Here is a 13,479-nt window from a genome sequence, read left to right as displayed (position 1 = left end):
CGTTTTCACAGCCAACCGTACCCTTACACCCGCTATTAATGAAGTTCAACGAAGAACAGGAACGAGACACAGTAAACAAAGGGACCCTTCGGGGTCGGATCGGTACCCTTGGCACCCCAACAGAAGGGTACCAAAAAGGTAGGACGGTACAGATCCCTTATATTGGTACCATTCCCAACTTTTGACGGTGGAAAAACCAATAAATGGGTGCCGCATTGTATTGAACTGAACTGGACCGGACCACTTGATAGAAACAGGGCTTTAGTGGTCCAGGCAATATTTGCATGGCCGTTTTCACACTCCTGAAAATGTAAAGAAAACTTCAGCAAGCCTGTCCCTGAAATCTTCCTGAGATGCTTTTTCACATATGTTTTTTTTATCCCCCTTTATATCAATGCTACGTGATTTTAAAAAGTTTGAACTGTGTTTAAAGAGTATGCTAGTTTGTAACACTCATCCCTAGAAGGGCTTTTGTGTAAATAAAAGATTTCAACAGTTAAAAAGGAAAAACAGCGCATAAACTGGGTAAGCATGATACAATAAGACACACATTTAGCTGTGATAGAGCGACAGGGTTAGGTTTAAGAACTAAGCATGAGTACAAGTCTGTTGCTGAACTAACTAGGACTTGGTGGCGCTTTTTAAAGTGGTGAAGTCTACATTAAGTTTCAAACGATTAGGTTTTGAGTTCCAGGATTGAGCTCCTTTCACAGAAAAAGCTTTTAACTATCCAACAGCTAAGACTGATGTCAATGACAGTTGAAGCCATGTTTTCTGTCTTCACTTCTCATTTAACTTAAGGGATTTTGCATGGCAAGAATCAGACATATTAATAGGATAGTGTTGGACATATTTTGATTTAAGTCTGATCACTAGATGAAAACTGTGATCACCAAAGTTACTCAAGACATTGTCATGGAAACATGTATACCATCACCAGCACTTTTGAATAGGATGTTACAGGTTTTCCCCCTCCAAAACATTTAACACCTTTCCAGAAACTGAGGCTCAATTTCTCAAAACTCTAAACACAAACTCCAAAAACAGTTAACTACTCCGTCAAAACTCCACAAATATTTAACAAAAGTAAACACAGCACTCAAAACCACGTTCTCTCTCCCCAAAACTGATTCTTTCCACTAAAACAATACACACAGCTGTTATATGATTATATCTTACAGAGGATCAAAGTAAAGCAGATATGATAAATCATCCAAAGTGTTCATGTGCAACCTGGCTACATGAAGCCATGTTACGTATTCAAATGCATACGTGTGTGGAAATAGGTTTCCTAGTATTGTTTTGGTGAAGTGTAGGGTTTGTTTTGTCTCTGAATTTTGTCGGCCAGTAGCTCAGTCTGTAGGGACTTATGTTGGGAATCAGAGGGTTGCGGTGCGGATGAAATCTTGAAATTGGTCTGGTAGCTGGAGAGGTGCCAGTTCACTTCCTGAGTACTGCCGAGGGGCCTTTGAGCAGGGCACCGAAACCCTGCCCCCACCCACACACACACACACACACACACACACACACCAGGGAGCGCTCGCTGTGAGCAGCCCCCTCCCTCTGGAATCTCTCTAGTGCTCTAAGTGCATGTCCATAGGATCCTGTTTGTGCATGTGTGTGTATTTCAGCCTGTGTGTGGCATGTTCAATAACACAGTGTTACATTTAATTCCCTGTGGCAGGATTGATATAAAGTCTTCTTTAAATGGTATTTACAATTCACTTAGTGAACTAACTACAGTTTCACCTCTGTGAGAACAATGAGAAAGACTACAGAGGCAATCAGTGTAAAGAAAGAAAAAGATAAATATTTATTCATTGCTGTAAAACAAAGGGTTCCATCTTCTTGCCTTTAAACCATGGACGTCACTTGAAGGCTCTTTTCTGACACATGGCTGCATTGTTCTTCCAGTTGAGTTAGCACAGGTGCAACGTGAGGGAGAACTATTGCTAATCAGGGTGTTGCACTTTGAAGGTCAGTCGGTGAACAAAGTGATGCAGTTTGTGTTTGGAGATTTGCAAAACAGTGCTTTAGAATAATATTTGAGTGAGACCAATGAGATTGCACTTAGAGTTTATAGTTTTGAGTCATATTGTTGACATACCAGCTTCACATTTTCAGAACATTGTGTGCATAGTTCATTTTCTTGCGTGTATAAAATGGGGGGAAACTGTAAGCTCCTGTCATCCATGGAAAGCTGAACTCCGGCTTGCTGTTGGCTTTGTAAGAAAAAGTCAGGGGGTCACAAAAATCATTAGAATTCATCCTCTGGGATTACAAATGTCTGTACAAAATTTCACGGCAATCAATCCAGTAGCTGTTGAAGTATTTCAGTCTGGACCAGAGTGTTGGACCAGTGGGACGGCATTGACATCCCTAAGGCCCTCACAGCTAGAGTGGGGAATAAAAGTGTTCACAGCGAGGTCTGTGGATTTTCCACAGTAGGTCCTCTGTAATTGGATAAAACTAAAATCCATTCCCTAACTTTGTATCATGATGGCAGCAGAAATTACAGACATGATTATCTGAAAATAAGATAAAAGAAATCAATTCAAATTATGTCCATAAATACAAAAACAAAAACAGAAGTTCAGCTTGGATAATTTAATTATTTTGACTTGAACACCACATGGCTTCTAAGGAAATTAAACAGTCCAATTCACACATGGAGACAAACATGGTACACGCTTCTTCTTTACTCAACGTCTGAACGCCTTAAAGCGTTTTTTTCTGGTACTGTGTAAACTAAATCTAGCCGCTGCCTGGTTCCTCTTCCTCGCCAACTGATTCTTCCTGCCAAACACATTTACGGCAAAACGGACTCTCTGGGCTGCGGTAAAGAGCGGCACATCCAGGCAGACGTGCTCTCTGGCCCGGATAAGTGGAGGAGAAGAAGAAAAAGAAGAAGAAGAGTGGCACTCAAAGCCCAGACAAAGCATGGCACACAAACACACACGGTATTTCCGTTCAATTTAATAATGTACACACAGGCTACATAATAACGAGAGCAAAACAGGCCGCTCTTTCTACTTACTCGTACACACACACACACACACACACACACACACACACACACACACACACACACACACACACACACACACACACTCACTCATTCAGAGTCTCTCTCCCTGGTGGATAAATCAGTCCTTTCATGCTCTGTCGTCTGCCTGGCCCTGTTCTTCTGTGTTACTATAATAGAGAAGGAGCAGTTCCTCTCTTTTTACTATTCCAATGGTCACACATACATCTTCCTCTTCCTCCCTCTCTCTCTGTTCTTCAAAGGGCTCCCGCTCGAGTCAATCTACAAGTGCACTGTCGACTGAAGATAGTGGACTTACAGCTTGTGTAATGACCGAGGAGGATATATCAGGCTAATGAAATGTGTGTGTGTGTGTGTGTGTGTGTGTGTGTGTGTGTGTGTGTGTGTGTGCGCATGGCATGTGTAGGGGGTATGTGTGTGAAGATGTGAGGTATAATTTGTTCTTAAGTGATAAGGATGGAGGTAATAGCTTTTTGAAATAGGACCAGTACGATGATGAAGATGGTGCGATTAACACGAGTATAATAACGTTATCGCTGAGCTGTAATCAGGTGATGGCTTAGTGTTGATCGTGATATTGTTAATGAAGATGATCTGTTACCATTCAAAGGGGACATTTTTAAGGATGGCTTTTGCGGTAACTAGGCTGCAGAAGAAGTGTGTTTTCAGTCCGGAGATGGGGTGTGTGTGTGTGTGTGTGTGTGTGTGTTTTAAAGGTGCTCTGTTGAGAAGATTGTTCTGTTGACGTTCAGTATTTCAAGACGTAATTGGTCTGTTGTGTAAAATCCAACTTCTCTGTTATGAAACATTTTCAAAACCATATCAAACTCTTTTCATGTTTGGTTTGCTTGCCTGTTGTTTCCTTCGATTTATGTGCCTCTTTTTTTTAAAGCTTTTATATGGACTACCTTACACCTGTATAATGATTTTAACAACCCTCAATCAAGAAACACTAATCCAGGATATCAGTAAAGTAGCAGAAGTGAAGTAAAATACTATATATTTCAAAATGTACAATGTAGGATTATTGTTTTTCTCACTCATAGCCCTTTCCTTTTTCCTTTAGACTGACTGTAACAACAACTGTTTTTCACCCTCGACTGTATGGATGACGGTCAAACTCAAACCGAATGAGTTTGTCCCCAACCTCTGAGTCTCAGTGGTGTCACACGACCCTTCATTTCTTCTGACAGACTCTGCATATAAGGGCATTTGAAAATTCAGAGTCGGAAAAAATGTCAACGTGGAGAGAAAAAAGGCTAAATGTAATCTCAGCTCACGTTAGCAGTCATGTGGCCGGGATTCAGTGTCAATAAGTCTTTATACACAGATTTCTGAATGCAAAGTGCAGCTAGCTATTGCTCTTACCTGTTGTATCTCAACTATGACGTCTTTCTACCGAAGTTGTTCACCCGACAGTAAACATGAAGAAGTCTTGGCTGAGAGTCCTCCATCGCTAACTGCTCACTAGACGCTCCAGAAAGATGGCCTTGGCCCTCAGAGACTATAAGTTCAAATTCTTCTTCACATACACATGCACGTTTTGGTCGCTTGGTGTGAATTTGTTTTAGTTTGATTTGATTTAATTCTCTTATTAGTGTCATGTATAAACAAGATGCCAACCTAAACAGGCTTTTTTTTAAGACAAAGAAAGTAGATCAACACATTAAAATAATAACTGTGAAATACTTTTTGACTTTGCTGTGACTTTGCATGCAACAGTACCGTGGAATAAAATGTTCAGCATTTGGAGTCAAAACACCATAAGAGAAAAAAAAAGTTCCAGTTGTCATTTCATCCTAACTTGTAATGACATTAAAGAAACAAGAAGACCCAAAGTTCTGCAGGAATATAAAAATGAACTTCAATATTTGGTAAAAAAACAACACACTTCTCTATATTTTGGCAACCTAAAATCTGCTTTTTATCTTCTTTATATCTTAAAACTTACATTTAAAGGATTAGAAAAATGATTACTTACCATAAATCAAAGCATGAAGGAAAATGTACATACATATAAGTGCTCCATGTCAAAAATATGAAAAGAATATGAAAAATCCTTTTCAAAGGGAGCATTTGCCAATTTCTCTGGTGGCTCAATATAGACAAGTGTGAATCAACAAACCGATCTCTTGAACTATTGTTTTATTTTCACAATAATTGGTAAAATATGCAATTTTAAAGGAGGAATGTTCGAAATGTGACACATAAAAACAGCAGAGATCAAGTATCCTCTGTAAATGTCTCTCTAAGTCATGACTGTCTACAATGTCTACGTCATGTTTACATGGCGTCCTGGTCTTGTGTATAAAGCTGTTTTAGTCAACGTTTTAGCTACGAGCTAACTAAAGTGTGCTAAGATTAGCCTGCTAGCACAATAATGCAGGACACAGGCAAGTGCAGCTCAAGCAAAAGACATTTGTCCGCCGCTTGCTCTTAATGGTGCTCAATTATGGTGCGTTCTAATTCATAAGTCGCGAGTGGAGAGGGGTTGGATGTTTGCCGCTGGAGGAGAGTGGAGGCTTCAGAATAGCGGAGGTGTCTCCAAACAGCAGCTTTGTTTTGGTTTCATGCTGGTGCTCAAGGGCGCCATCTACTGGATCAAAAAGTTGGACATATTTCCTTTAAGTCAATTTTATGTTTTTTGAAGGACTTGCAGCCCAAAACATTACAAACACCTGCAAGTGTTTTTCACACTATTTAATAATTCAGATCGACGCATGGCTGAAAAGCAGCTGAATTTGTCTTTACATTTCTTATGGCATTTTCTTGTAGCAGCAAGCAGAGCACGTTATTATACTGTTACCTCTTAGTATGAATATCCTCATGAGCCTTTCCAATATCAAGCGGCCTGGCAACCACAGCAGTGTCATGTATTTATCTCATTGATGTTCATAAAGTTTATTATTTAATAACCATTCATTAAGGGAAAGTGTTCATTACAACACATAAAACCTTTATAAAGTGCTGAACTTTGATAAAGTCACTGCAGTCAGATCATCAGTTCTTATTGGATCATTAGAATAATTACAGAGACACGTATGCTCGGTACACAGGAAAGCTTAGCACATGAATACTAATCAGCATGCTGTGTAGATTTCTGAATGCCACGATGATGATGGAGATGATGATGGTGGTGTTTGAAGACGCAGTGGAGATTATGAGTGATGATGGACATCTAACCAATAATAATCACTTCCGAGAGAGAGTTGGAGAGTTGGAGAGAGGGACAGAACGATAGAGAGCGAGAGAGAGAGAGAGACAGAGAGAGAGAGAGAGAGAGAGAGAGAGCGAGAGCAGTGATGAAGAGATCAAGAGAGGAAAAGAGACAAAAGCGAGAAATTAGAGGATAGTAAGAACGTGCCGAGATATTTTCTAGAGTCACGTTATTATTGAAGGGAGAGAAGGCGAGCACGCGGGGGAGAGAGAGAGAGAGAGAGAGAGACAGAGAGACAGGGGGGAGAGAGAGAGACAGAGAGAGAGGGCGCGATAACAGCGTTTGTCCTTCTTGGACTCAGTTTTCTGACCGGCTGACGGGCTGAACGAGCAACGGACGAACAAACTTGAGACATCACGCAGGGATCCGACATTACAAGGTAAATTCGGACTACATGAGTCTATAATAAGATGATTCTGTCTTTGTGAATGTGTATTTTTTCCCGGCGGTCAGGCTGATTGAAGATCAGACCTAGTTTCCCCTCTCGCTTGGTATTTGGGTATTTCGCTTCTCGCTCTGCTCTGCTCTTTGGCACCGCTGCTTGACATTCAACAGAGATCACATTTTGATTGAAATAACGGCATGTGCAACCTTAAACACTTAAATGACAATATTCGGTCTCCTTTACATGTTTGCACAGATGAACAGATGCGTGTGGTTTATTCTGACGCCGGACCGACTCCGTGCGTATTTGTGAGACCCCGAAGGCTTCAGCGGGATTTTTGCCATTTAAAAACTCTAGTCTCCAAAGCTTTGTGTGGAATTCTCTTTGAATGGTAGTTTTAAGAAATATTGCTGCTTATCCAGTTTCATAATGGACGACATTGAACGTGGAGTCCTAATTGGAAGAGATTGAGGACCTGTCCGCTGGCGCACACTCCGATGGGATTTTATGTGAGGGAATTTCCGCCATAATAACTGTTGTATACATTGATCGATTCCTCTATTGATCCATTCATCGATCCTCAGAGATTTGTCGTCCCATGTTTTCTCCCGACTACAAGGTGAGAAGAAGGTGCTGTCACTTTTCGTGCAAATTGGACGGGCGCAATATTTTTACGCGTGCGAGACGATTTCCTGACAGACGGCTTGGGTGCGTGCGTGTGCGCACTCTGTCTGCACGCGGCACTTACCGGAGGATGGCGGGGGGGCAGAGACTGACAGACAGTCACACAGCGAGCGCAGACACCCCGGGGCAAATATTATACCTGCACGCGGTCCGTATGCGCAATTTCTCCGCGGTTCAGCGCGTGTCTAATGAGGTTGATCGGCTCCGAGTCGCTTCAAAAACTCGGCTTAATTGCGTCCATTTATTACCCGACCTTATAAGTCGCAGATAATAATAACTATTTGCCTTTTTATCTGGAGTTGGCGGGGGATGCGTGTGTGCGGGTGCAAAGTGATCTCCCTTTTTCTGTTCTAATGTTTTTGTTTGTGTGAAAGCATCCATTGCCCTTCTGGGAAATGCATTTGCTTAGATTTATGACCTGCCCTCTCAGGTTATATCGATTATCGCAGCCTGCTGTGTACTATATTTTTGTAAAAGCAAGAAAAGTGGGTCTGCCACGTCTATATATATAATTTCTAGATGTTGCAGGGAGCACAGTGGGCTTGTAATACAGTTATCTGTGCAGCTGGGTCAACTCTCAAGAGGCAAATCTGTGCTCTTATAGCCCCTTGTTACACATATACATAAAAACTGACGGCTTCCACATACTCGTCATATACACACACACACACACACACACACACACACATGATGGGCCTTAAGCGACTGTAATGGCTCTGATCAGGGTGAAACATGTTTATGTATGTGGAGAGCTCATGTATTATACATCTCTGTTGCATCAGGGTTTATGGGTACAATCAGGGCAGTGTGTGTGCACTCTATGAGTCTGTATTTGTTTATGTGTCTCTGCTATGATATGTGTGTGTATCTCTGCATATATTTATCTGTCTGTGTGTTTCACTGTGTTATTAGTTTCTCTGATTGCATGAGCAATTGCATTTCTGCAATCTTGCCTGGACCGGCTGTGGCATCGCAAGGTTTCTTATTTGGGGGAGATAGAAAATAGGACGAGGGAGACGAACGATTGGGCACACACACTCTCCCCTCTTCTAATGTAGTTAAGAGAGAGAGAGAGCGCACACAGCAATGTGTGTGTCAGCATCCTGTTAGCAATTGTGAAACACCAGATAGCTCTTGCATTTACCTTGCAGATTGGGACTGAGATGAGGAGAGGAAGCAGAAGAAGAAGGAGAGGGGAAGGTTAGGAGACATCAAGGGAACGAAAAGGAGGGGTAGTTAGATTGACAAAGATGGAGCAGATGAAAGGTATATGGAGGTAGAGGTGGGGCAGAACATGAGCAGAGATTAGAGGAAAGACGAGGAAATGTGCGGGGAGTGGAAGGGAGATAGAGAGGAAGAGGATGGGAGAGGAAGGAGAGGCTGTTGGAATCCGACAGGTCGTACTGAGTCGGTGACTTATGCTGGTGATAAAAGTGCCTGAAGAATAGAAGCTTGAAAGAGAGGTGCTGTAATTGTGACAAGAGAGGGACACATGGAATCCCATTAGCGGACATTACTGTGTGTTAATGTTGATAATAGATGAAGAGGGGTCGGGATGGATGGTGAGATACAGAGAGGACAAAAAGGATGCAATAAATCTCACCAAGAACGTTAAGTTCATTCCAAAAACAAACTAGAAAATGTAGGACGCACTAGCAACAGTATTTGAATTCAAGTGTAAAATTCAAGTTTACATTAATCTTGCATTTATGGTCACATTATGTCAATATCTGACTGAAAAGAATGTTGTTTTGTGGATGCGCTCTATTAAATGCTAGAGGTTGTATTTTCCTGGGAAACATAAAAAAAAGTGTTTGAATGTACCCAGGGGCGTTACTAGTTGGCTCAAATTGAACGCCTTCCTGAATTATTTGGAAGCCAATGAAACGCTCTCGTGAATTTCTGTTTCCCGTTCCCAGTGATTCTATCTTCCGTGGGGCCATTTTCCTCTGATGTCAGGCTCAGGGCAGGGACGTTGAAATGCTCTTTTAATGTTTTACTTCTGTGTTCAAGTTTGTAATTCATTGGTATCAAACAAAAAGTTGAAGAGACACTAAACATTAGACATATGGAGGGACATTCGACCAGATTTCAAGGTAAAATAACATATTTGATAACATGTCAGAAATGGTCAGAGAAGGGGCTCCGGTGGCCGAGTGGTTGGTGCACGCGCTCCATGTACGAAGGCTATAGTCCTCCATGTGGTCGGCCTGGGTTCGAGTCCAACCTGTAGCACCTTTCCCAACTCTCTCTGTTCCTGATTTCCAGCTCTATCCACTGACCTGTCCCTACTATAAAGAAATAAAAAGCCCCCCCCCCGACAAAAAAAAATGGTCAGAGAAACAAACATTTTAGCATTTTGACATTTATTGGAAAACATTTGTATTAAATTTGAAGAGGCTGAAGACGAATATCACCTTCAGTAATATTACCACTGAATAGGAAAGGCATAAACTCTGAGCTAACTGGGAACTCACTTTAATTACTTACTCTAGTAAGTGGTTTAATGCTAACGTTGACATTTGTTTAACAGGCTATCAAATTTGTTGATTGTTGTTAACATATGGCCTGATGTTCCAACGGTGAACTGTAAATGAACTATTCTGTTGCTCGTAAATCTGGACGCAGTGGAATGATAATTATTTTCCTTCCAGAGTAGATCCTACAAATATTACTCCATTGGCTGCTGAAATTGCAATCAACATCATTTATTCCATTCATCCACCACCAGCAACCACTTGGAAACATTTGGAAACTGTGGCCATGAAAAACTTTCTTTAACAGGCTGAAACCGTGAGCAGAACCAGCCATTATGATGGACTGCCATCTGCTGCATCAAGTTTCTTTCTAGAGTTCAATTATTCTTAAGAGGATTTTCAAAAATATGTTGAAATACTCAATAGAATCCATTTTATTGGGACTCTAAGCCATCACCCCCTCCACCAAGCTTTCATAACCTCTTCTGCCTTGTAAAGGTTTATCTAGGAAGAAATCATTTTAACTCATCATGTTCCTGGCTCCAATGCCATGTCTTTTTTTTTTAAGACTCAATGAAACTCTGTCAGGAAGACGTCTCAGACGATTATGAACCATCAGCAGGACTCTTTTTCCTTTTGATTCCCTCCTAATGAGAATGGGAGAACCCCCAAGATGCGCACCCATAGGGGCTTTTCTCTTCTGTCAGTGTGTGACAGCCAACGGACGCGTACCATTCATTAGATGACAATTCAGTGAAATGAATCAGACAACATGGCCTCCTAGGGATCCTCCCAGAGAACAAGGAAATAAATGCTTAGTGCTCAAGACATGAACATTCCCTTGAGGCCGCGCTCACTAAGATAATGCAACGGCAGAATTCCCTTTCCGGTTGTTTCAGACGGGAAAGGAAACAAGGAGCTTCCAGGATTTAACGTCAGCGGAGATCACGCCTGTACTCTTGCTTTCCAGGCGAAAGGAATGAGCTGTATAAAACCTTCTGCAGAGAGCTCGTCCTCTGGTGTCAGTCTCTTGAAGAGGGAGTAAAACGCCGGTGACTCTGCTGTGACTTTGCGCCGAACTGAATCTAAACTACATCATCTCCAATTACCGACCCAAGGCAAGTGTCTGACGAGCGATTTTTCATCCATACGTAATGCTCCCTTTAAACTCCGGATAGATGTGAAGGATGATGTGCTATAGCTTCCCTCGGTGCCCTTTGATGGTGATCATGCATCAAAGGAGGTGAAGACACATGATTGCTGATGCTGAGATTTTGAGACGGGGAATGCTACGAGGGTTTCTCAAGAAGCATCTCCCAGGAAAAAACAGAGCAAGATTGAGCTTGAAAATTCCTTCACGCTTTTCCACCCCAGTGTTCCCCCAGCAACATGTCCTCAGCCTGCCAAAATTGAGGTTAAGGCTGATCCAAGCCAGAGCAGTGCCATACCCAGACAAAGGACGGGAACTATCAGAGACCTGAAAACAGAATATTATCCAGTCATGACACATAATTTTTGTGATACAGCAAATATAGCCCTGACATATGTTGCGATATACTGCAGTCTACTATCTTCATTTAACTGCAAAATGAGTCCCAAAAAGGAGAACTTTGTAAAAATCCTTGACTTTTACTAAAACAAAGTTTTGAGTCTGTTCATGACCAACACTGTCATGAAAACTGGTCATAAATGTTGCATGTATCTGAAAAACTGATCTTATATTAAAGCTCCTGTGAGGGGCTTTTAAGATACCTATAAAACTGCTGCTTTAAAACATAAAGATACCATGACATTGATTATTCTGTGAAGTTATTTTTAACGCCTGCGCCTGCAGGATATGGGTGTCAGACAGGTCGATTGACAGCACCATGCCAAAGCAGCCTTTTATTTTAACATTTACTTTCCTTTGCAAAGATTTATGGAGAGTGATATGTTTGCCTGTTAAACGACGACAGAATAAACATGTACAGGCCAAGATCAGCAAAGACACAAGAGGTACAACTTTGTCCATAATGGACGACAAAGTCAACACACACTACAACGTTCCTCACAGAAGCTGTAAAAAAACATAGCAACACTCAACAGAATGTATGCGCGTGTGTGTGTGGGTGGGTAATATTACAGATATTTGAATATTTTAAAATGTATGGAAACAGTTATGCAGAACCCTCAATGAGTCTGGGAAAGTTTATGAACCCTGAATTGAATTCAAAACAAATCGTCGTTACACAACTTCCTACTGACCAGTGGACTAAAAACTATAGTGGACTATTGTTTTAGCAACAAAAGTTTACAATTTTTTGGTAATATAATTTGTAATAATAAAAAAGTTACTTATTTCGAAAAAATTCACAGAAAAGAGTGCATTCTGGACTCAAAAAGTAAGTCAAAGGTGCTCTTTGGCTTGGGATAGATCCAGACCAAACACACGAAAAACTCCACTTCATTCTCCTTTAAACACTTTAAAGTCTTTATTTTTCATGGCAGACCTGAAACAAACTCCTACATGTTTGGCATAAACCCTCCATCAGGGAGTCAAACAGACCTGAAGAAACATCAGGGCTTTTTAAAGTGGTATTCCACAAACCTGCATTTTGACAATCTTGGCATCCATAGATACAACCTCGCCATGCAGAATATCCAGATTCTAAATTGAATCCATGTTTTCCTTCGTCCCTAGTCGTGACATGGAGCCACTCTCTCTCAGGTGAGGACGGGAGGGGAGGAGAGGGTTCATTTAGAGAAAATGGCGATGTCTAGCGGTGCAGTGTTTTTTTCCCTCTGTGGAGGCCTGTGGGATGGAGCTGCAGAGTCTGTCACGGTCTGATTGCTCTCAGACCAACAATGCTGTTTACCCGCGTGCACGAGGTGATGCAGGCAGATTGAGGGACCCGCGTGCACAGAAGTGTTCAAGAGATGCCGCGCACACTTGTCAGCGACATAGAAGCGTCCTACATAGTCATTGTCTTCAAACAGAAATTGCGCATGCACAAATGCATAGACCTGTTACTCTGATTTTCTTCAATTTATCCCCTCGTCAGGGATTTAAAGTATGAAGGCGCTTTTCTCTTTGCGCACTCAGCAGGGGGTCTGTGTTCCTGCCGAGGTGGACTGAATTTCAGAGTGGGACGTTGGATCCCAGCTCGGTGGTAGATGACTCTTTGGAGGGGTGGGATGAAAAAGTAGTGCAGCATCTCGCTTCACTGGAGACATTATTATACACAGAGACGGGAGGCTGCTCCGGGCTGAATGTGTGTGTCCATGTGTGTGTCTTTTGTGTGTTTACATTTATACCCCACTGTGCGGAAATGAGAGAGGGAGAGGGCAGGAGAGTCTGACATTGACAGAACGAGAAAGCTTTTATGACTGATGGTTGTAGGCCTCTGTGTGTGAGTTGGTTATAGACTTGCTGCCACTGGCTGAAGTATTAAAGCAACGAGCTAAAATGAATCTCTGCGCCAGTTATTTCTGAAGAAAAAGTTGAGCTTGAGCCAGGAATCGAGTGCTGGAACACAATGCTGAGCACTTGTGTCATATCTTATTGAAACTGTTTCAAGGTTTCACATCAGGTGCACAAATATTAAGTGTAAGGAAAGTTGTTAGTCTGACAGGGTGGCAGAATTGAAAAAAACACATGTAGCAAAGAATTAAATTCAGTGACACATTATGT

The 13,479-nt window shown here is 41.8% G+C and overlaps 1 protein-coding gene across 3 annotated transcripts in view; it reads left to right on the top strand.

Moving 5' to 3' along the window:
• Positions 1-6,177: 6,177 nt before the first annotated feature.
• LOC109998370 (uncharacterized) overlaps positions 6,178-13,479 on the top strand; it is a 194,860-nt gene continuing 187,558 nt past the window's right edge. For all 3 annotated transcript variants that reach the window (XM_065953755.1, XM_020653175.2, XM_065953754.1), the window contains exon 1: positions 6,178-6,642. The gene's annotated coding sequence lies outside the window, so the exon portion shown is untranslated. The remainder of the gene's footprint in view (positions 6,643-13,479) is intronic.

The sequence above is a fragment of the Labrus bergylta genome, chromosome 4 (genome assembly GCF_963930695.1).
Source record: "Labrus bergylta chromosome 4, fLabBer1.1, whole genome shotgun sequence".
Taxonomy (NCBI): Eukaryota; Metazoa; Chordata; class Actinopteri; order Labriformes; family Labridae; genus Labrus; species Labrus bergylta.
Note: the sequence above shows the minus strand (reverse complement) of the source record. Positions and strands in the feature narration are given on the sequence as shown.